This window comes from Bidens hawaiensis, unplaced genomic scaffold, assembly GCF_021521415.1.
Source record: "Bidens hawaiensis isolate Kalapana, Puna unplaced genomic scaffold, B.hawaiensis_p1.1 tig00006251_1, whole genome shotgun sequence".
NCBI classification, from domain to species: Eukaryota; Viridiplantae; Streptophyta; class Magnoliopsida; order Asterales; family Asteraceae; genus Bidens; species Bidens hawaiensis.
In genome coordinates this window covers 293,289-315,379 of record NW_027491414.1, presented here as the reverse complement: position 1 = coordinate 315,379, position 22,091 = coordinate 293,289, and the positions used below count along the sequence as shown (strand labels likewise).

The 22,091-nt window shown below is 34.0% G+C and overlaps 1 pseudogene; it reads left to right on the top strand.

Annotated features, from left to right (window-relative positions):
* Positions 1-18,026: 18,026 nt before the first annotated feature.
* On the top strand, positions 18,027-19,206 carry LOC143631757 (delta(12)-fatty-acid desaturase FAD2-like; annotated as a pseudogene).
* The last annotated feature ends 2,885 nt before the right edge of the window (positions 19,207-22,091 follow it).

The window sequence follows — 22,091 nt, the reverse complement described above, 5'->3', positions numbered from 1 at the left end:
AAACACGGATTAGGAGGTTTAAATCGCGTTTTTACGGTAAAAAAAACTTGTTTTAAAACCCTAACCGAAACCCTATGTTTCAAGGCTGGATGATTGATGATACATGCTTGGTTTTGTGATATAGGACCTGTAGTTACTATATCTAGAAGACCAAGAACCCGGACAAGTGAGAAAAAGGTAGAAACGATCAAAAACCGCAAAGGTATTACCAAAACACTCGTTTAGGGGCTGTTTAGGATTAGATTGTGACATGCATATTTTTAGCTTGTGAAACTTTGAAGGGACATCAGGGATCATATGATCAAATCTCTGTCCAAATTTGGTAATATTTCGATAAACCGAGAATATTTGGCGAATTTATTACCGTTTATTAGCTTTTATTTGGGAAAAATGCTTAAACTGCTTGAAACATTATGAAATTTTTGTGGAGAACTCAAATAATGCACCAAATAATCACATACAAATTTTGGGGTCAATTGGGGGTTCGCGTTATTTTGAATTTTAACTGTCGTTTTTCGCTCAAAAGGTAATTTGGAAAAAGTGTTAATTTCTAGAAATTTTACAGGGTAATTTGGAAGTCATTTGGATCACTCAAAAAATTTAACGGAATTTTTGGAAGTCGTTTGGTATAAACAGACGAATTACCGGTTAAAAATAGCATAGAAAATGAACTTTTAGAAATTAATAAATCAGTAAATATTTCCATAAATATTTTTATAAAAATTTAAATATATTAGTTAGTAAGTGTATAAATTTTCGTGATTAACCTATAAAAAATAATTAGTTATGCTAATTTGAAAATAAAACAAATTAAATTTTGATAAAAACCGGCAGTTTTGTAATTAACGAACCTGCTAGGATATCAGAACATTAAGAGTGATCAAATATCATAATTTTGAATTAATTGAATAAAACTGAACATTTTGTGAGAAATCTAGACAATTCGGATAAATTGCGCGCATATTCTCCAAACCAGACTAAATAAACGGACAAGAGTCCTGCAGCGACTCCAGACATCTATACTATGATCTTTCTTTAATCAATTTAATCATTTGATCATACCAGTTTTCTAAGCGCGTAAACGATCAATTTGGCCCAGCACACGAAACAGTGAAACCTATCCCACGCGCGTGCTTGCTTTGAACCTGGCAGCACGTAGATTTTCAGAAGAAACTGCCCAAGCTGAATCAAGGAGCAGTTGCAAGACAAAACCAAGCATCGACTTCCAGTGCGCCTAGAGGACGCGCTTTTGTAATTGAGTCAGGAGAAGCACCACAAGACCCGAACGTAGTAACAAGTACATTCGTAGTTTCTGGTCAGTAAGTTTCAGTATTATTTGATATGGGTGCCGATAGAAGTTTTGTTTTCACTAACTTTTTATCCCAGAGAAATATGCCAGTTAGTGAACTAATAGATCCTTATGTTATAGAACTCGCTAACTGTAAAGCTATATCTGTTAACCAATAATCCGAAACTGTTCTGTTATCCTAAACGACTAACCATTTCTTATTGACCTACTCTTGGTAGGATTAGGAAGCTTCGATATAATTGTCGGTATGGATTGGTTAGCTAAGGTGGTTGAAATTACCCTTTCGGACGATGAAGCGATTATGGTACAGGGAGAGAAGTCTGGTATAATATTACCCCTCGTGTCTCATCTTAAAGTGTTAAAGTGTTTACGCCAAGGGTGTATGGCATTTCTGGCAAATGTAACCATTAAGAACCCCGATGAAAAACGTCTAAAAGATATTCCTGTAGTACGCGAATACCCCGATGTCTTTCTCAACGAACTACCCAGATTACCACAGATCCGACAAGTTGAATTCCGTATTGGCCTAATCCCAGGAGCAGCCCCCATTGCTAAGGCACCTTATCGACTTGCACCCCCTCTGAAATGCAAGAATTAACTAGTTTGTTAAGAGTTATTAGATAAGGATTTCAAACGTCCTTGTTATTCTCCTTAGGGAGCATCGGTGTTATTTGTAAAGAAGAAGGATGGAAGCTTTAGGATGTGTATTGATTAGCGGGAACTAAACAAGGTAACCATCAAAAACAGATATCCTCTCCCACGAATAGACGATTTGACCAACTCATGGGAGCGAATTACTTCTCAAAAATAGACCTCAGATCTGGTTACCACCAAGTTAAAATCCAAGAAGAAGATGTTTCTAAAACGGCATTTCGAACCCGGTATGGTCACTATGAATTCTTAGTTATGTCTTTTGGGTTAACTAATGCACCCGAAGTTTTCATGGATCTCATGTACCGAGTTTGTAAGCCGTATCTTGACAAATTCATTAGTGTTTACTGATGACATTTTGATATATTTGAAAACCAAGGAGGAACACAAGCAACATTTACGAACAGTCTTGGAGTTGTTGAGAAAGGAGAAATTGTATGTTAAATTGTCCAAGTGTGAATTTTGGCTACAAGAAGTACAATTCTTAAGGCACGTTGTTAACCGACAAGGATTTCATGTAGACCCGAGCAAAATAGAAGCCATTAAAAATTGGCAAGCACCAAAGTAACCAAAAGAGATTCACCAATTTATGGGATTAGCTGGATATTACCGGCGTTTTATTGAAAAATTTTCCAGTATAGCCCAAACTTTAATCCTCTTAACCCAGAAAGACCGAATTTATGATTGGGGAGAAGAACCAGAAATGGCTTTTCAATTGCTAAAACAAAACTGTGTCAAGCTCCAATACTAAGTCTCCCAGAAGGGACTGATGACCTTGTAGTTTATTGTGATGCATCCCAAAAAGGTTTAGGATGCGTACTTATGCAAAGAAATAAGATTATAGCATACGCTTCCAGATAGTTAAAAGTGCACGAGAAAAATTATACCACCCATGAATTGGAATTGGGAGCGGTTATTTATGCACTTAAGATCTGGAGGCACTACTTGCATGGCACCCAATGCACAATTTACATAGATCACAAGAGTCTACAACATAGTTTTGACCAAAAAGACTTGAACATGAGACAAAGAAGATGGGTGGAGTTGTTGAATGACTATGATTGTGAAATTCAATACCATCCAGGCAAGGCTAATATAGTAGGAGATGCCTTGAGTAGAAAAAACAGAATTACACCACTGAAGGTACGAGAACTTGGAATGATTTTCCAAACTAGCTTACCAAACAAATCCGTATTGCCCAAAACGAAGCCTGAGAGAAGAACACTTGGAAAACGAAGACTTACACGGGAACACGCAAAACTTTGAAAAGAAAACCTATGAAATTCTATACTTCAAAAAGAGAGTTTGGATTCCAACTCTTCATAATCTACGTGACTTGATCATGGATGAAGCGCATAAATACAAATATTCTATTCATCCAGATACTGATAAGATGTATAAGGGTTTGAAAGAATTTTATTAGTGGCCCGGTATGAAGAAAGATATAGCCACATATGTCGGTGAATGTCTGACTTGTGCTAGAGTTAAGGATGAACATCAAAAAACCTTCAGGAATGTTACAAAAACCCAAAATACCTCAATGGAGGTGGGAAAAAATTACCATGGATTTTGTAACACACCTTTCTAAATCATCCTGAGGAAACGATGCAATATGGGTGATAGTTAACCGATTGACCAAATCCGCACACTTCCTTACGATTTGTAACAATTTCACAACCGAAAAACTCGCCCACATTTGCATTAACGAAATCGTATCTCGACATGGCATGCCTATTTTAATCATTTCTGATCGAGATAGTTATTTCATTTCTCGTTTTTGGCAAGCTATGCAAGAAGCCCTGGGAAGCCGAATCGATTTAAGCACAGCCTACCATCCCCAAACTGACGGTCAATCTGAGCGAACTATCCAGACACTAGAAGATTTGCTTTGCGCTTGTATACTAGACTTTGGTGGGAATTCGGACCAGCATCTCCCACTGGTTGAATTTCTGTATAATAATAGCTATCATAGTAGCATACAAGCGGCACCATATACGAAAAATTGCATTACTGATGAGGTAGAGATAGTATCACTGGAAGATTTACACATAAATGAAAAATTAAACTTTGTAAAGGAACCCGTGGAAATAATAGAGGGGAAAATCAAACAATTAAGACATAACAAAATCTCATTAGTCAAAGTTCGGTGGAATTCACAACGAGGACACGAATACACGTAGGAAGAAAGAGACGAATTTAAAAAGAAATATCCGCACCTTTTGCCTAATAAGGTGTAGCTGAAAAGCGAATTTTGGGGAAGAAATTTTCTAACTTGGGGAGAATATGGCATTCGTGACAAAATCAGGTACACCTTAGTATTTACATAGCGAATAAACGATTAACCGTTTATTGCATATTGAACAAACGAACAAGCAAACGAGGCTGGTTATCACTCGAATATCCCAAGATCTATAAGTGATATACGTATATTATAAGCTAAGATATTGATATTATGGCCTTAGTACAATAGCAAACCAGTTAAACGAAAAAATACTCGTTTAACTACCCGCTATGACTTTAAACGCGAAAGTTAATTCCAAAAAACATTGTATCATCCGTTAAGCCAAAAAAAACTTATAAAACATTTATTTGAGATGTTTTAAGCTATCCGGGAAAATATTTTGGATTTCTACAACCAAATTGTATGTTTTTCTAAATTTACAAAAATTTGGCCGAAAAACACTCGTTTTCGCGCTGTTTATCCTACCCGATATATTTTTCTTGCCAAAACCTGAACCCAAAATAAACTTAGACTCGATATTTCACTTTTAGGTATGCAAAACGAGGGAAATGGGCTAAAATGGGGCCCAAGGGGGGGCCCTACACATAGCGGTCGCCACTATTGAACCCCGTCCCCTTTTTAACATTCCTTCCTATTTAAGCAAGTTAGTAGATACTTTTACCATCATTTTCATATAAAATCTGGAGACAACTTCTAGACTCTTTCACACACATAAACCCTGAGGTAAAACACCATCTTTCGATCATATAACCTTGATTTAAACATGTTTAATTACATAAAAACATACTTTGATTACAAAAAAATCAATCCTAACCATGTAAAAACCCTAAAACTTGTCCAAAAGCATTTTTTGATCCTAAACATGGTTAGAAATCATAAGCAAGCACTTTTTTAGCCATAAACATAGATTAGGAGGTTTAAATCGCGTTTTTACGGTTCAAAAACTCGGTTTGAAACCTTAACCGAAACCCTATGTTCAAGATTGGATTATTGATGATACATGCTTGGTTTTGTGATATAGGACCTGTATTTACTCTAGCTAGTAGACCAAGAACCCGGACAAGTGAGAAAAAGGGTAGAAACGATCAAAATCCGCAAAGGTATTACTGAAACACTCGTTTAGGGGATGTTTAGGATTAGATTGTAGCGTGCTTATTTTTAGCTTGTGAAACTTTTCAAGGAAATCAGGGACCATATGAATGAGTCCCTATCCAAATTTGGTAATTTTTCGATAAACCGAGAATATTTGGCGAATTTATTACCGTTTATTTGAGAAAAATACTTAAACTGCTTAAAAAATTATGAAATTGTGGAGAACTCAGGTAATGTACCAAAAAAATTATCACACATAAATTTTGGGATCAATTGGAGAACCCTAGCTATCGTTTCTGGATTCGCGTTATTTCGAGTTTTAACTGTTGTTTTTGGCTCAATAAGGTAATTTGGAAAAAGTGTTAAGTTCTAAAAATAAAGCATGGTAATTTTGAAGTCATTTGGATCACTCAGAAAATTTATTGGAATTTTCGGAAGTCGTTTGGTATAAACGGACGAATTACCGGTTAAAAGTAGCATATAAAATGAATTTTTAGAAATTAATAAATTAGTAAATATTTCCAGAAATATTTTTCTAAAAATCTAAATATATTAATTAGTAAGTGTATAAATTTTTGTAATTAAACGATAAAAGGATAATTATTTGTGCTAATTTGAAAGTTAAACAAATTCAATTATGATAAAACTGTCAGTTTTGAAATTAACGAACCTGCTAGGATATCAAAACATCAAGAGTGGTTAAATATCATAATTTTGAGTTAATTGAATAAAACGAACATTTTGTGAGAAATCCTGACAATTCCGGTGAATTGTGCGCACTTTCTCCAAACCAGACTGAATAAACGGAAATAAGCCCTGTAGCGTATCCAGACATCTAAACTATGATCTTTCTTTATAAATTTAATCATTTTATCACCCGACATGTTTACCCGATTTTATATGATCATACCTGTTTTTTAAACGTGTAAAAGATTAACTTGGCCCAGCACGTGAAACGGTGAAATTGAGACAAGTTAGGATTATAAACAATAGACATTAAACAACATCACAATCTAAGCCTATTGACATGTTCTGAAAGTGACAGCTATACCCAGATTAGATATACAACCCAGTTTAGTATGGAGACTATAATAATAATAAAATATTAATATTAATATTATAATACCGATTATAGGAATCAAGTGATATCAGGTGAAACGAACCACGAGCTGATACTGTACTGAGTACCTACTAAACAGTGAGTTTCATTACCCCTCTTTCTAAATTGTTTTAAGAACTTTTGGGGTGAAAAGCATGTTGTTTATATCTATAAGTCTGAAACATGTGATGATTTGAATTATATAAGTGCTAGCACATGAAAGTCCCCACAATCACAGTGATTAATTTCGAGCTGGTAGCTTGTGAATAGTACTATTGGTTTGATAAACTCAAACGGAATCGGCATAGATGCCGTGACAGACTTTACACCATTTGCACATGTCCATAATCATACAAACACGCTATGTAGTGTTAGACATGGCTACTTGGGGCATGTTGTGGATGAAAAGGGGGCCACAGTGGTAAATATTACGTGGGAAATGGAGGCACGTAGCCCAAACCAATAGTCCAGGCTTCACTGTAGCTTAGCATAATTACATCACAGGCATACATACATGAATACATAAACGTTCTTACATACATACATGCGTATATACAAACTATGATTGTTGTACGCAAACTGATTTATTGAAACTCGTGAAACTCACCAACTATTTGTAGTTGACCTGTTTTAACATGCTTTTCAAGCATACCAAAATTGGAATTTGATTGATGATGTGCTACCTGTTCTGGAATGTGATCGATGTTGTGTGAATAAAAACAAGTGTATTAGTAAGAAGTAAATAATTTAGCAGACGGGTTTTGATTGTATCACTTAGTTTGTAAACCAAATAAGAACAATGTAATATTATGTAAATTAGTTTGTAATGCTTCTTTATAAACAATGTGGTTGATACCAGAGGTATCTGTTACATTCCCGTTTTATGCTTCCGCGTTTGCTAGTAGGGGTGTGACACACGCTCGCATCGCCGCGAGCTGCTTGAGAGACGCCTTAAACTACTTCCTTCGCTACGCGAAGAAGTGAAGTCAAGTCTCTTCGCGCTAGGCAAAGCATTATTAGTTATCCGAAAAAATCTTTTGCCTTTCGCGCTACGCGAAGAACTCTTCATGCAACGCGACGTGATAGTCACGCAAAAGTGCCACGTGGCATAGCTAGGGCTGACTCGACAACCCTATGATCACTTCACGCTACACGAACCACTTGTTTGTGTTTTCTTCGCGCTACGCGAACTAACCCAGTTTCAGCTATAAATAGGTTTGAAATCCAGACTTCATTATTCGTTCATTCACACGATTCTCTCACGTTTTCTCTTATATAGGAGTATTAGTTAAATACCCGAGTGGTTTTAACGATACCCTCTCCAATCGAAAGAAACATTTATACGCGAATCCAAAGGCTCTGCCTGAACCATGTAAGACATTGTGACATCGTGTAAGTTTCTAGTCTTGTGATTACCGTTATGATTATGGGGTTTATATCTAGATATACTATATTGTGTTTAACCTAGGTGATTAATACCAGGAAGCGCTCGTTAATTGTAAACTTTCAAAGTGAGACATTCGAGTTTTTGTACAAATCACATTTGCGTGAGACAACTGGTTTTCCAATACTGTCATGATGATTTTTAAACTTATAAAACTCATGACAGATAGTCCAAATGTATTCAAATATATTTTCAAAGGATTTTAATTACAATATAGTGATTAAGTCTCTACAGACTTACGGGATGGTTACTACTGGTATTGTGAGGTTTTGTATACAAGGTTTGCCTACTGAGCTATTACAAATTACTTATTGGATAAGTGTTAGCCAATAAGTAATATGACCACAGTCACAGATACGGTCGAGTGACAAGTACCTTTCGGCAATTTGTAAGCAAGCAGATGTAAAAACATCTTAATGTTGTAACTGTAAATTGTGTTATTTATAAATAAATGTAATCACCGGTATTTACTACTGATCAAATGTTTTTTAAATATATTTCAGGTGACTTGTTAGAGATAAAGGAATAATGTTTGCCGGCTTCTAGCTTAAATAAACGGCTTGTCACAAGAATAAAGAAATGTGTTTTTTAAATTAGGGTTTATCTCTATAAAACTTATGTTTGTATAAAAATGGATTTTATTCCCAGTTTATGAAATAATAATCATGGTGTTTTTATAAACTCTGATCATTTTTCCTAACTACGGTCCTGATGAAATATTTCGCTGCAAATTATTTTAATAAACACCAATGCTACCACTCGATGTTCGTGGCTCCCCTCCTGGGGTATAGGGGTTGGGGGCTGTGACACAAAGATACGAACAAGTTCCTTATACTGTTCCATTACGGATCGAGAATCTACCATCTTATAATTATTGAAATCACTTACCAAGAACGTTTTAGAGGATGCGTCTTCTGCAATATACTTGCATTCAAGATCATTCAACAGTTCTGTTGCACTTCCCACATGTTGATAAATATCGAACAGTGAGTCCGACATACCGTTCAGAATATGACTCCGACATATAGGGTCGTCATTTTCCCACTTGTTCTGCTTCCTGATTTGTTCCAGCATGGAATTTTCATCAACTTTAGGAATAGGAGTAGACAACACATACACCACCTTCAACGTCGTTAACAGAAAATGCATCTTTTTCTGCCAACGACAGAAATCACTGCCGTCAAACTTGTTCAATTTGTTGAAGTTGGATGTCATATCTTTCACATATTTACCCATGAATATGAAATTGTTAATCAAGATTGTTAGAAATTAGGATTGAAAAAGAACAAAGACTAGATTATTTAGTAGATTGTGTATGAAATCACTTTCCTTGATTAACAATTCGACCCTATTGCCTGGGTTACACGAATTTTAATCTTGGGAGAATCTACTAAAAAACTATGATTGAAGGCAATCGATCAGAGGCCCAAAATTTGAATATGTATATCTTTGTTTGTTTTATGAGAGAGTGCCAACATATAACCAAAACCATAACCGCAAAATTGCCGTTTCCAAATGGTTTTCTTTGCTTTTGATAACTACTTGAAGTAGTCATGCTTACCCAAATGATTTTGAATTTCAAAAACTAAAAACACGTACATGTCTCCTAAGGGATCCATAGGATGTATAATATCAACATGGTTTTATTAGATTAATATTAAATTAATATATAGATATCTATATTACGTTAATTCAAAAATCATACATATTAATATGAAATTAATATATTCTAAAACGTTGAAACATGTTAGTGATAGAATTTAAATTAGTAATACATACAAGTGTGTACTTCGCACATACCCACTTGCATCAGATCATAAATTAAATTCTTATTAGCACTCATGTTTATTCTAGTTACATAAAATAGTAAGTGACGCGAAAATCACTAACAGTCACATCAAATTCTAAACTGTTTTAAAAACCTCTTACTTTATTCTAATAGAGGTGGGAAAAGAAACCCGGTTCTAGACATGATCAATAACTAAAAAGTGTTTATAGAGTGATTCAACATAATAGTTTCAAAGAACGTTATAGAATGATTTGTGATGACTGTCATTTTAGTTGTGGAAAAACCTAGTTAAAATAAATAGCTAAAGTAAGATATCGTATCCACGAGAAGCATGTGGTCAGTATTACATATTTTGTTTGATTACTTATTCTAATATGTTATTCGTAATTACTAATTAATCTAACTTACGTGGATAAACGATGTCAAGCGATCATTGAAAATGGTCTGATTGTAAAAACAATATAAAGAACGAGCAACTTTTGATTGTAAAACAATTTGGGAAACACGCAAATAATCACTGCATGTTCAAGTTCATACAAATAATCAGTTCAACTAATTTATTCTCAGGCAATAAATCACATAGGCATGATTTTGTTCAGAATTTTCATCTGATGTTGGGTATAATTCATGTATTTAATTAGTTTATTTTATTACTATTTTTTTTGAGTCTTTAGTTAGAATTGTGGTACTTGAAGTATTTTTGTATTTTAGATCATTGAGTGTTCATGATGCTTGTCGCGAGCATACTTTGGAGTCTCGGGGTGGAGCGGTGTCGATAAAAGCTGAATCAGATAACAAAAAGAAGACAAAAATATGGTAATCAGCCACACGCGTGTCACCAGCCAAAGAAGACCACCCCTCGTGGCGCGCGAGGGAGCTACTTATCAAAAACACGGGACCCAACTGTTTTGTTCATCGCGGCACACAACGTTTTTAGAAGACTGTCGTGAGGGACTTAAAAATGGCAAAGAAAAGCCCTAGTCGATTATATCAGTCGGTTTCAGGTTCCATTCGACCTAACTTCGTTTCTAGCAGCTATAAGGCGAAAAAAATAAAATAGGTGAACAAAATTAGTTCAAAAGGTTAAATAAAGTTAAAACAAAAAAGTTAAATGGGTGAAAGATTAATTAATCGGATTGTAGATAAATCTAATGTGGCGTCTACAAGATAGGGGTGAGGAAGGAGAGAGAGAGAGAGAATAGGATGTTCACGGTCTAGATTTGACGGTTTTTTATGTTAAACAGTGAGTCAAACCGTTAATAATGGGTTTTTATCATCGAAAAGCGAACTAAACCGAACCATTACTAATTGTTTAGATCCGGTTTGATTTCACAATTTAAGACTATTGAGCTTTTATCTACCTATACTAATAAACAAAAATAATGATGATGTATCATAACCACATTCAATCTTAACTTTAATTTCTCTCCTATTTCCTATCTTTACTCTCCTTAATCCATGCTATTTATAGGTCACGGGTACAATTGATATGAACCATTAGTTGTAAATCATACGGAAAAAAAAGTATTTAATGTAATTTAAGTCACACTAACTTTTACTATCCCATTACATCTCATTTTATTATTAAATATATAAAGTTTGACATGATTTAAAAAAAACATATAAACCGTTGAATATCTATAATAAGTTTAAAATCAAACATTGAATTATTAAATTAGTTAAGTAATGATTTACGAATTAATGTCGTATAATAATTATTGACCTATGTTTATAATAGATATTTATTATGTGTGTAATTCAAATTATGTTGAATAAATACAATATTTATAATCTTACAATTTGTAAAATATTATTTAACTTACATTCGTATTGATCATATAAAACATCTTTAATATGTTTAGGTAATCAACAATATTCGATGTTATGCCACCTTAAAACATTGTTTTAATCTTAGGAAAATATAAAATTTATATGTATAGCATTTGAAGAGTGTGTGATAATATTAAAATTAATCTATAAATTCAAAAAAAAATCCCTAAATTACATATGATTAAATGTCACACCCCAACCTAAGGCGGAAATGCCGGGGCGTGATCCGATTGATCACAGCTCGAAGATACTATCATAAATAAAATGCGACAATATCTAATTAATTATTTTAATTCAAATGTACACACAATAATCAAATACAACAAAACAATTCAATTAAATAAATACAATCAATTAAATTTAAGTTTGTCTTCAATATAACCTATGGTCTTGACTACATATCCATACTTCAATCTAAGCAACCTGCATATGTGTAGAAAATGGAGTTTGTCAACAACACATGTTGAGTGAGATGATCACCAATTTTGAAACATTACATAATAGCATATATATATATAGTTGATAAATGATAAATGTGCAAACCAACCATGTGATAATAATAAATCGAATCATAACAAACATGCATATAACCAAATCGTGTGTGCCAATGAAATCGTTGCCAAGCGAATCGGGCATTGATTACAATGACTAAGGTTGTCGTTTTACCTTTGCCAAGCGAATCGGGCTCCGGTTACTAAGACGGTCGTATGATCATACTAATGAGAACCCTATACAAAAGTGGATATGTTGGACCTCTCCGAATCGTTATCAAGTAAACAATTAAACATGTAGCAACTAGCAAACAACATTCAACTGATATTCACACAATGATTATATTTGCGATTTTGTGTGTATATATAGATAGATAGAAAATATGAATAAGTGCGCATATGTCCACAAAACGTTTGAAAACAGTAGATAAAAAGGGGAATGATCAAACTCACCTTAGACGGAAGGCAAGTGATTAATAAATTCGACAAACGAACTAATGATTTAAGCGAGTCGTCCAATACACGTCCAACGAGATTAATGATCAGAATCTAAAACTTTGTTATATGAAACTATAAAATAAAAACGAACTTAATTCCGCTGGAATCAATCCAAACGGATGAGTAGAACTCTAGTTATGTTGATTTTAATGTTTAAACGAGTCGAGTCTAACCAGAATCCGAACTTCGAGTCGGAAGTTGGGTTTTGGTCAGAACCTTCAAAATTTAATTACGAGAAGAAAAGTCTTCTGGACCGAACATTGAATCCGACCAGAAGTATGAGAAAACAAGAAGTCAAAGTTGTTGACTGTTTTACCCTTTATCGGGTTTTAAAGCAATTGACCAGTCAATACCCTTCAATCTCAGAAATTGATTGAAGGTTATTGACTAGGGAATATGTATGAACAATTTTACAGTTTACAACTTACCTGGAAAGTGAAAGGATCAAGAGATATAACGAGTCAAAGATCAATGTATAAGCAAAGTCAAACGTCAAGGCTTGTGTCTTTAACGAATATGCAAAAACCGAAGGGTTTGAGAATGAGCAGAGGTAGGTGACGGCTGGAGGAGATGTAGTAGGATTAGGTTAAGGTTTACATCAGGGAATTATGATGTGTTTATATAAGAATAGCTAAAACGAACAAAATATGGGCTTTTTGGCCCGTTTAGGCAAGTATATGCGATTTAAGGAAAGAATCTTCAATTTATTCACAAAGATCTGATCTTGGACAAGGGAAAACGAATTAGAAATTGTATTTTAGTTGTATGATGTTTACTTGGACCTTAATTCACTCTAACATGCCTAAAATAAACGATTTTATACCTTAAACGAACTAGAAAACAAACTAAGGCTTAAACAATCTGTGCAGGTACCCCGTCACGCCGCACGGCCACCTAGGGTGGTCCCATCGCGCAGCGCCCCGGGCCACAATGGGGAAAGTTTCATTTTTTGCATTTTTAGTCCATATAGTTTGATATTTGGTCCATTATTGAAATTTTTATGTTTTAAATAAGGATTTAGACATTATATAAAGTATGAGGGGTATAAATTGAACATTAGAAACTTAAATATATTATTTTTGTTTAATAATGAAAATCTAAATTATTCCCGGTCGGTTTAAACGTAAACGAAAAATCCGAATGTGTAAGACTTCAAGCTCGTCAAGCTCTCTAATCTTTTTTTAACAAATTTTGGTAATCTAACACTTGTTTTTTATTTTAACATTCTAAGAATTCAAGTTTTTTGATCTCCGTTATACAAAAACTGTTAATAATATTAGTAAATTGCATGTTCATGTTTAGATCCAAAAATAAAGGTTTAAAACACTAACAGTCTTGATCTAGTAACTAGATAATCTTCAAACAGAATTATAGGGATTGTCCTTTATGTTTGCACTCAATTTTATTGGTTGTCCTTTATCTTCGAACTTGACTTATTTTATACTTTACATTTCCAAATGCTACACCGTTTGTCCTTTGGCCATAACCCAGTTAAATTTTCTTATTAAATATGTTCATATGAAATGCACATGAGGGTAGTTCAGTCTTTTCCCCTAACCACTTCATCTTCCCCAAATAATAACCCTATATCTAAAAAACCCTGCTCTCTCCCTCTACTCTAAGGGTGTAACTATTTTCTACATGTACTACACAGAATGCACAAGGTTAAGAGATTTTAGGGGTAGTATTATCCTTTTGTCATCATTAGTTACGTAAACCATTCTTTAAAAATAGTTACAACCTTAGTCCCTCTGGTTTAGTCCTTTTTGTTAATTTAATGAATATTTACACATTAATACTTTATTTCAACCAACTACCCCTACAATGTTTAAACAACTATAATTTTTTCATACGTTAATATTTTCTAAAAATAATAAATCATAAAAGCGAGCATTTCATTCTCTTTAATTTGAGTATAACATTGTTATAGTTTTTAATTTTTAGAAAATTAACGTGTGTTTGTAATCGGGTTGCGCTCGTATTAGTATTGGTAGCGCGTCTAATGTGATTGACTCGGCTCACCTTGATCATTAACAGCCTTTAACTGTCATTCCCCACTGCATCGTGCGGGCAAACTACTAGTAGCATGTAATATCCAACTTTTTTAATCTAAATACATGGATTTATTATGTAGTTTTGTTATATTGAAAACTAAATTTGTATTTAACGTATCTATTTTTAGGTTTCGTGAACACAAGTTTGTGTGCAAATCAGTTTCCGATAAAAGTTATATTGAAATTTAGATAAAAAATAATAATAATTTTGTGCATCTTACTAATATATTAAAGCAAGATGATTCTCTCCACATGTCCTTATTCTAGTCTATCCACATAGAATTCCATGTAATCACATTTCCATATCAATAATTTCCGCATATTCACAATTATTTTTAATCCACTAATTTAAAATTAGCATTCCAATTAAATTCAATTAATTCTACAATTAAATCTATTTATTCAAATTAATGCAATTATTTCCATGATTAAGTCTAGGCCTGTAAACAAACCGAACATTCGGTGAACTATTCGTGAACCGTTCGGCGGGAATTTCGTTTATGTTCGTTTATTTAATAAACGAACGAACATGAACAAAAATTTCTGTTCATTTAATTAAACGAACGAACATGAACACATGTTCCGTTCGTTCATTTATGTTCATGAACGCTCGTTTATTTATGTCCATTTATGTCTGTTTATTTATGTTCATTTATCTAATAATAGAAAATAATTAAATATTATCTAGATAGGTCTTCTACTTAAAGGCTTTATATTTGTTAATTTGTGTTCATTTAAGTCCGTTTATATTTGTTTGTATTCATTTACATTTGTTCATATATGATCGTTTAGATAAAAAAAACGAACACAAATGCCCATTTTTAAATAAACGAACATGACCATAAATATTTGTTCGATTAAGTGTCCGTGTTCTTTTAAAATTAAATGAACGAACAAGAACATGCCCTTATTCATGTTCATTCGATTCATTTACAGGCTTTCACTATTCACATTGATGAATACACCAGTCTCAATCTCTAGGCCCTGCCAATTTTATTTGTGTTTGTTTGTGTTCGTGAACCGTTCATGAATTAATTTCCTTAATGAACGAACACGAACACAAAATCTCGTTAGGTAAGTGTTCATGAACCGTTCGTGAATACATTATTTTCTTAACGAACGAATATGAACAAGGCCTTGTTCGTGTTCGTTCGGTTCGTTTACAGCCCTAATTAAGTCTATTTATTCCAATTAATAACCACCTTGTCAAATGTATGTATTTCTTTTTAAGTTTATGTTTCATTTAAATCTATTTATTCAAATTAATGCAATTAACTCCATGATTTAGTCTATTTATTCCAATTAATAACCACCTTGTCAATGATTTAATTTACTCTTGATGAAAGAAGAAGAGTTGGGTGAATGGTGATCAAACCGAATGTTCTTTAAGTTTTATTTATTTATTAAGAAATGACATGAAAAATGCTATAAAAATATAGATATCTCTGAAAATTATATATAAAAAACACTCTAAAAGAAAAAAGGGAAAAAAACGTTCTTTAGAACAATTAGGAACATTTAAAAATAAATAAATAAATAAAGTTGTTTACAAAGAGATTTTCGAAAACTTAATGTGATACGGTTCAAAGCTGGTATGTATTTGTAAACTTAGTTTTCAATTAATATTACAAAATCTTTTACTAATATGTGTTTTTTATTTTTATTTTTTTTCAAGTCTAATGGTTCATTTATGTTATATTATTTCTTATTCATTGCATTGTTTATTTATAAAGTAATTTTCTTTTATGTTATAGACATAGTTTAACATCTTTTGTAACATCTGAGGGTAAAAAAATTATATCAAATATTTGTGTTAACTGAATGCGTAGTTTATATTTTATATTGTTTGTTGTTATATGTTCCACCCGTGTGTAACACGAGTTATTATCCTAGTTTAAAATTAAAAAAGAATAGATATTGCATATTATTAGAGAAAATTGAATAATACAATTTTTATTAACTTAAATGATATTTCAAATAACAGGCAAACAAACAACAAGTTGTGTCAGCGTCTTTTCTTAAATAGCAAAACTACACCTTTTAGATACGTTTTGCTCATGCCAAGCAACTATCTTCAAAACAAGACCCCCAAGTAATTGCACCCTTTCAACCTTATAAAAAAGTTTTCCTAATTATGTTAACATGTTTCATGCATTTTATCAATAACTTATACACTACGCATAATTCTCATGTATAAGACGACAAACATATATTAAACACTTCCATGCATAATAACCCATTACAAAACCCGGAAATTGATTGTTTTACCCGTATGAGATGAACCTTAGTCCCTCTAAGGGTATAACTATCCAGCAATAGAATCGAGAATCCGCCGGAGCTGTTCACCAATTCCAGCCTCGAAGCCATCAATGACCACCGAATTATCAAGCCTAATTCTCTGTGTACAAATCGGTTTCTAAAGGGCCGCCAAAAAGATTAGGTTTATTTAGGTATGGGTTTAGGGGTTAAACAATTTAGGGTTTTTTCAGTTTGAGGTTTATTTCTCATATTTAAGGATAAATCGGTTTTTGGATTCATCAGATCGAACGGTGCCAGTGTATAGTTGACCATGGAAGGCCGCAATGGGTTTTCAGATGTGGTGATGGTGTATTAGTGAGGCATGTAATATATAATTCAACTTGTTTTCAAGTCCCAACCAAAATCCCTAAGATCTCAAACTCAGATTTTGTTTGAATTGAACAAATTTTTTAAATGAAATTTTGGGAAAGATGATGATTTGCATGAGTGGATTAAGAAATTAGTTTATGAATTGCAACTACTCGTACGTTGGTGGTTTTAGTTGGTGGTGGCTCTAGAGGTCAGATTAGAGATGAGCTCGGGATGGTACCGGTACCGATCCCGGAAATCCCGATCCCGAAATTCGGAAATAGTTGGTACCGCTACCGGTACGGAAATGTTTGGTTCGGTACCGGTACGATACCTGTATTTCGTGAAAAATTCGAGAAATACTGGTACCATACCGATACCAAAAACTCAAAACTTGGTATCGATTTGGTAGCGAATTCGGTACCGGTACCAATCGGTACCCGTACCGAAAACGCTCATCCCTAAGTCGGATGGCGGCTGGTGGTGGTGCGGGTGGCTAGTGGTGATTGTGGAGGATGAATTGCAAGGTAAGAGATAGAGAGAGAACGTGCAAGAATATGACTTAATTTAACAAGAAAAACTAACTGGGTTAGAGTTAAAGGACAAATGAGGTAGCATTTACAAACATAAAGTACAAAATAAGTCAATTTAAAAGATAAAAGACAAACAATGAAATTGAGTACGTCTAATCTTCATCTTCAAATGAACTTAATGATACAAATGACCAACTAAATAATCTTCAAATGAATTTTCAGATATCTAGATGCTTTACAATTATACAACCAACCACCGTTTTGTTTTTAGCATATTTCTCATCAAAAACTAGGTGGTTAAAATCACGTGTTTGTGTGTATATATATGCATGCAAGGCTTGATATCTTTTCATCCATTGCACACTTAAGACATCCAACTTAAGAAGCATGGGTGTCGAGGCTAAAAAGTCCGATGTTGTTGCCATCAAAAGAGCACCAACCTCAAAACCTCCATTTACATTATCAGACATCAAAAATGCCATCCCACCTCATTGTTTCGAAAGATCTTTGATCCGTTCATTTTCCTATCTGGTGGCTGACCTTACGGCAGTCACCGTGTTCTACTACCTTGCCACCACTTACATCCCGCACCTCCCACATCCCATTCCCTATCTCGCATGGCCAGTATACTGGTTCGTGCAAGGTTGTGTGTTCATGGGCATTTGGCTTATTGCTCATGAGTGTGGTCACCATGCTTTTAGTGACCATACATTGCTAGAGGATATTATAGGGTTTGTGTTACACTCATGTCTTATGACCCCTTACTTTTCATGGAAAATAAGCCACCGTCGGCACCATGCTAACACTGGTTCACTTGATCGTGACGAGGTTTATGTCCCAAAGACGAGAACCACGCTTAATGCATCCGCTTTTTACTTCGACAACCCTATTGGTCGGACGCTAACCCTTATGGTAAAACTAACCCTTGGTTGGTATATTTACTTGTCAATAAATGCTGCTGGACGACCTTATAACACATTCGCTAGCCATTATTATCCGAAAAGTCCTATTTTCAACGACGCTGAGCGCATACTCATCGTCCTGTCTGATATCGGACTTATCGGATTTTCCTTTATGTTATACAAAGCCGTGATGATGTATGGGTTCACATGGGTTTTTAGTGTCTATATCGGTCCGTTGATGGTCATGAACGCGTTTCTTGTGACTATTACTTACCTCCATCATACTCATCCCTCTTTGCCTCACTTTGATGACTCTGAATGGAACTGGATGAAAGGTGCATTCGCAACCGTTGATAGGGATATGGAGTCTTAAACAAGGTGTTTCATAATATTACGGATACGCATGTGCTCCACCATTTATTCTCGTACATTCCTCATTATCATGCCATGGAAGCCACCAAAGCTATCAGGCCGATTCTTGGTGAGTTTTATCAAAAAGATAGCACTCCGTTTTTTATCGCGTTATGGAGAGAATCGAAGCAGTGTTTGTTTATTGAGCAGGATGAAAGTGACGAGAAGAACAAAGGTGTTTACTGGTACAGTAACAATTACTGAATCAGCCATATATATCTATCTTTCTATAAGAATGTATGCATTATATAATGAGTCGAAATGATGTGGTTCCATGTTGGAATTATAACTAAAAGCATGTGTCTATGGTCGTAAAACTAGGTCTTAATGTTCAATTGTGTCATGCAGTCATTATTCATAAAGGTTGTGTTAATCCTGAATTTATTTTGCTATATATTGTTTTCGTTCCAGTTCTTGTCACGTTTTTATGCTTATCCCTATTAAATAATTCTTTGTTTGAAGTTAATAAAGGGAAATTGTCAAAAATTGCATCTTTATCACCGTTTAAAACTCCATAATAGGCGTTAAAATAGTTCGGATCGGGTTTCGGGTTTAACAAAATTTTAAAAAAATTATCCACTTTTAAAAATATCATAACTTAAAAAAAACATATTCCAAGCCGTTATTAAACCATAATATACAGCCATATTCAACAATAGCATATATTATTTAACAAAACATAAAATTTATCATACAAGCATGCGTTAGACGAGATGAAGAGGTGTTGTAGTCTGTGGATCAATACTTATGTAGATTGAAGAAACATGCTCAATACATATTAGTTTAAATATTATACTATTTAATTTTTTGAATTGAAGATACATTCTCGACATGCTTTATGGTAATTAATACATTGGGATGTGATAGATTCAAATATTAATTGAAGTCTTGAGAACAACCGAACAAGAAAACATAATGTCATTGTGTTACGTCACCACTAATTACCATTTAAAAATTAGGGTTACATGCATCGATGTATTATACTTCGGGTTATTCGGGTCAACCCGAATTTGGGTATTTCAACTCAAATACCGACCCGAATATTTTATCTCGGGTTCGGGTTAGAAGTTTAATCGGTTAGGGTAAATTCAGATCGGGTTATTCAGGTGTTGGGTCGCTTTGGGTCGGGTTCGTTATTCATGTAAGGCTAAAAAACACACCCCTACATCCAAAGGTAAAGCAACACATATCTCCTATAGGTTCCAGGAGACCTCTTGTTCAGCCTAAAAATAAGGGCATCTGTAACATTAAACACGTGCCTTGGAGTTGGGCCCTGCCGTCACTATTCATTGTGTCAAATCCTTTATTTTGCTATATATTAACATGGGTTGATGATAGCTGTTTTCATGGTATATTGTTATATTCCAGTTCTTGTCACGTTGTTCTGTTTTTCGCTATTAAACAATTATTTGTTTGGTAAAGGGGAAATTTCAAAAGGAGCATCTGCACCACCGTTTAAAACTCTAAAATACGTGCAAAAATTCAAGATTTTAAAACTACACATCCAAAGCTAAAGTAACACATCTCCTTTATGTTTCAGTAGGCATCTTGTTCGGTCTAATTTTAGAGCATCTACAACGTTAAACCTCCGTCTCAGCATGCCACAACAGATTTTAAACTATTTTAGAAAAACCTATATTTTTTCATACCAAACCTCCACCTCACGTCCTCGCCAATCACATCATATACTTTTATATTTATTTAATATAAAATAAAATAGTTTTAAGAAATTTCTTTTTCTATAATTCATTTTTTTCCAATATATATATTTCTTTAAATTAGAAAACATATATAAGCACAAATAAAAAAAAATGATTTTAATAATAAAACAAATTTCATTAAATTTAAACACATAGAAGAGCATAAAACAAACCACATAAAGTTAAAGAAAAATACAGCAAATAATAAAGCGCATATTTAAATAAGATTGCGCCATTCAAACGAGCAATTTGAATCCGTTGATCACTTCTCCTCACCAGTGGCGAAGCTTGGGCTTCGCCATAATGGTGACCGAAGTCACAGACCCAAAAATTTTCGGGTCGGCGATTCAGTTCGTGTCGGTGATTCGGTTCGTATCGGTGGTTCAAGCCGTGTCGATGGTTCGGGTTAGTCGGATCAAACAATATGACATCTATATATCTAATTTTTTTTATTCATTCAAAACGATTGTTCTTACAATTAAAAAAACAAGACCTAAAATATCCATAAGATGATAATAATACGAGAGCCGAGAGGATGGTGAGTACCTTAGAATAAGATTTACTCGTTTGTTCATCATTATTTTTTTTAAAAAGAAAAAATTGTATCTTGCTTTTTCATGATTTACCTAATTAAGAAGAATCAATAGGGTAAGTTAAAGTAAAATTTTGCCATATAATACCAATTACAAGCTTAATTGACTAATTTCCCCAAATCTCTGATTCACAATTACAAACCCTAATTTTATAATCCTTGATTAAACAACACAAAGGTAGAGGAAATAGACTATTACCTTGCAGTGGTGGATGAGTGGGGATGTGTCACACCCCGCCTTCGGACCTAAGCGTGTGACTCACAGTTGGTACCACTTTTGTCAATTTATCAAAGTTTGCAAAGTTTGCAGCGGAAAAATGTTAATTTAATTTCATAATAAAGGGATTTAAACACCCTTGATTGTTTTACAAAATTTCTTGTTTAAGAACAAGTTTAATATATATATGCTTCTTTACAAAAGTTGTTGAGCCACCAGCTGTAAACTATGCCTAGTGTTCTCCTATCTCCACTGGCATATCCATCACTATTCCTTACTCCTGGTTACCTGAAAACAGTTTCAAAATACGTCAGCTATATGCTGGTGAATACGCTGACTCAATAAAACATTTTCACAATTCATAATGACACAGCACCAATAGTGTTCAACAACTCAGTGGGTCTCAATCCCATCTCATCGGAACTAAACATACGCACAAACCACATAATCGGACTTCACTCGCCCTAGAGACAGTCACTTGCCTCATGGTCAGTATGTCTGTAGTGTGCCCACTACAGTACATATATGTAAGGATCCAGACACATGTGTATTTTAGCCTGAGTGTTTAGTACTACCTTGTATCAAAACGTTTTAGAGGATTTGAACCAACCCTCATGCAAATATTTCCAT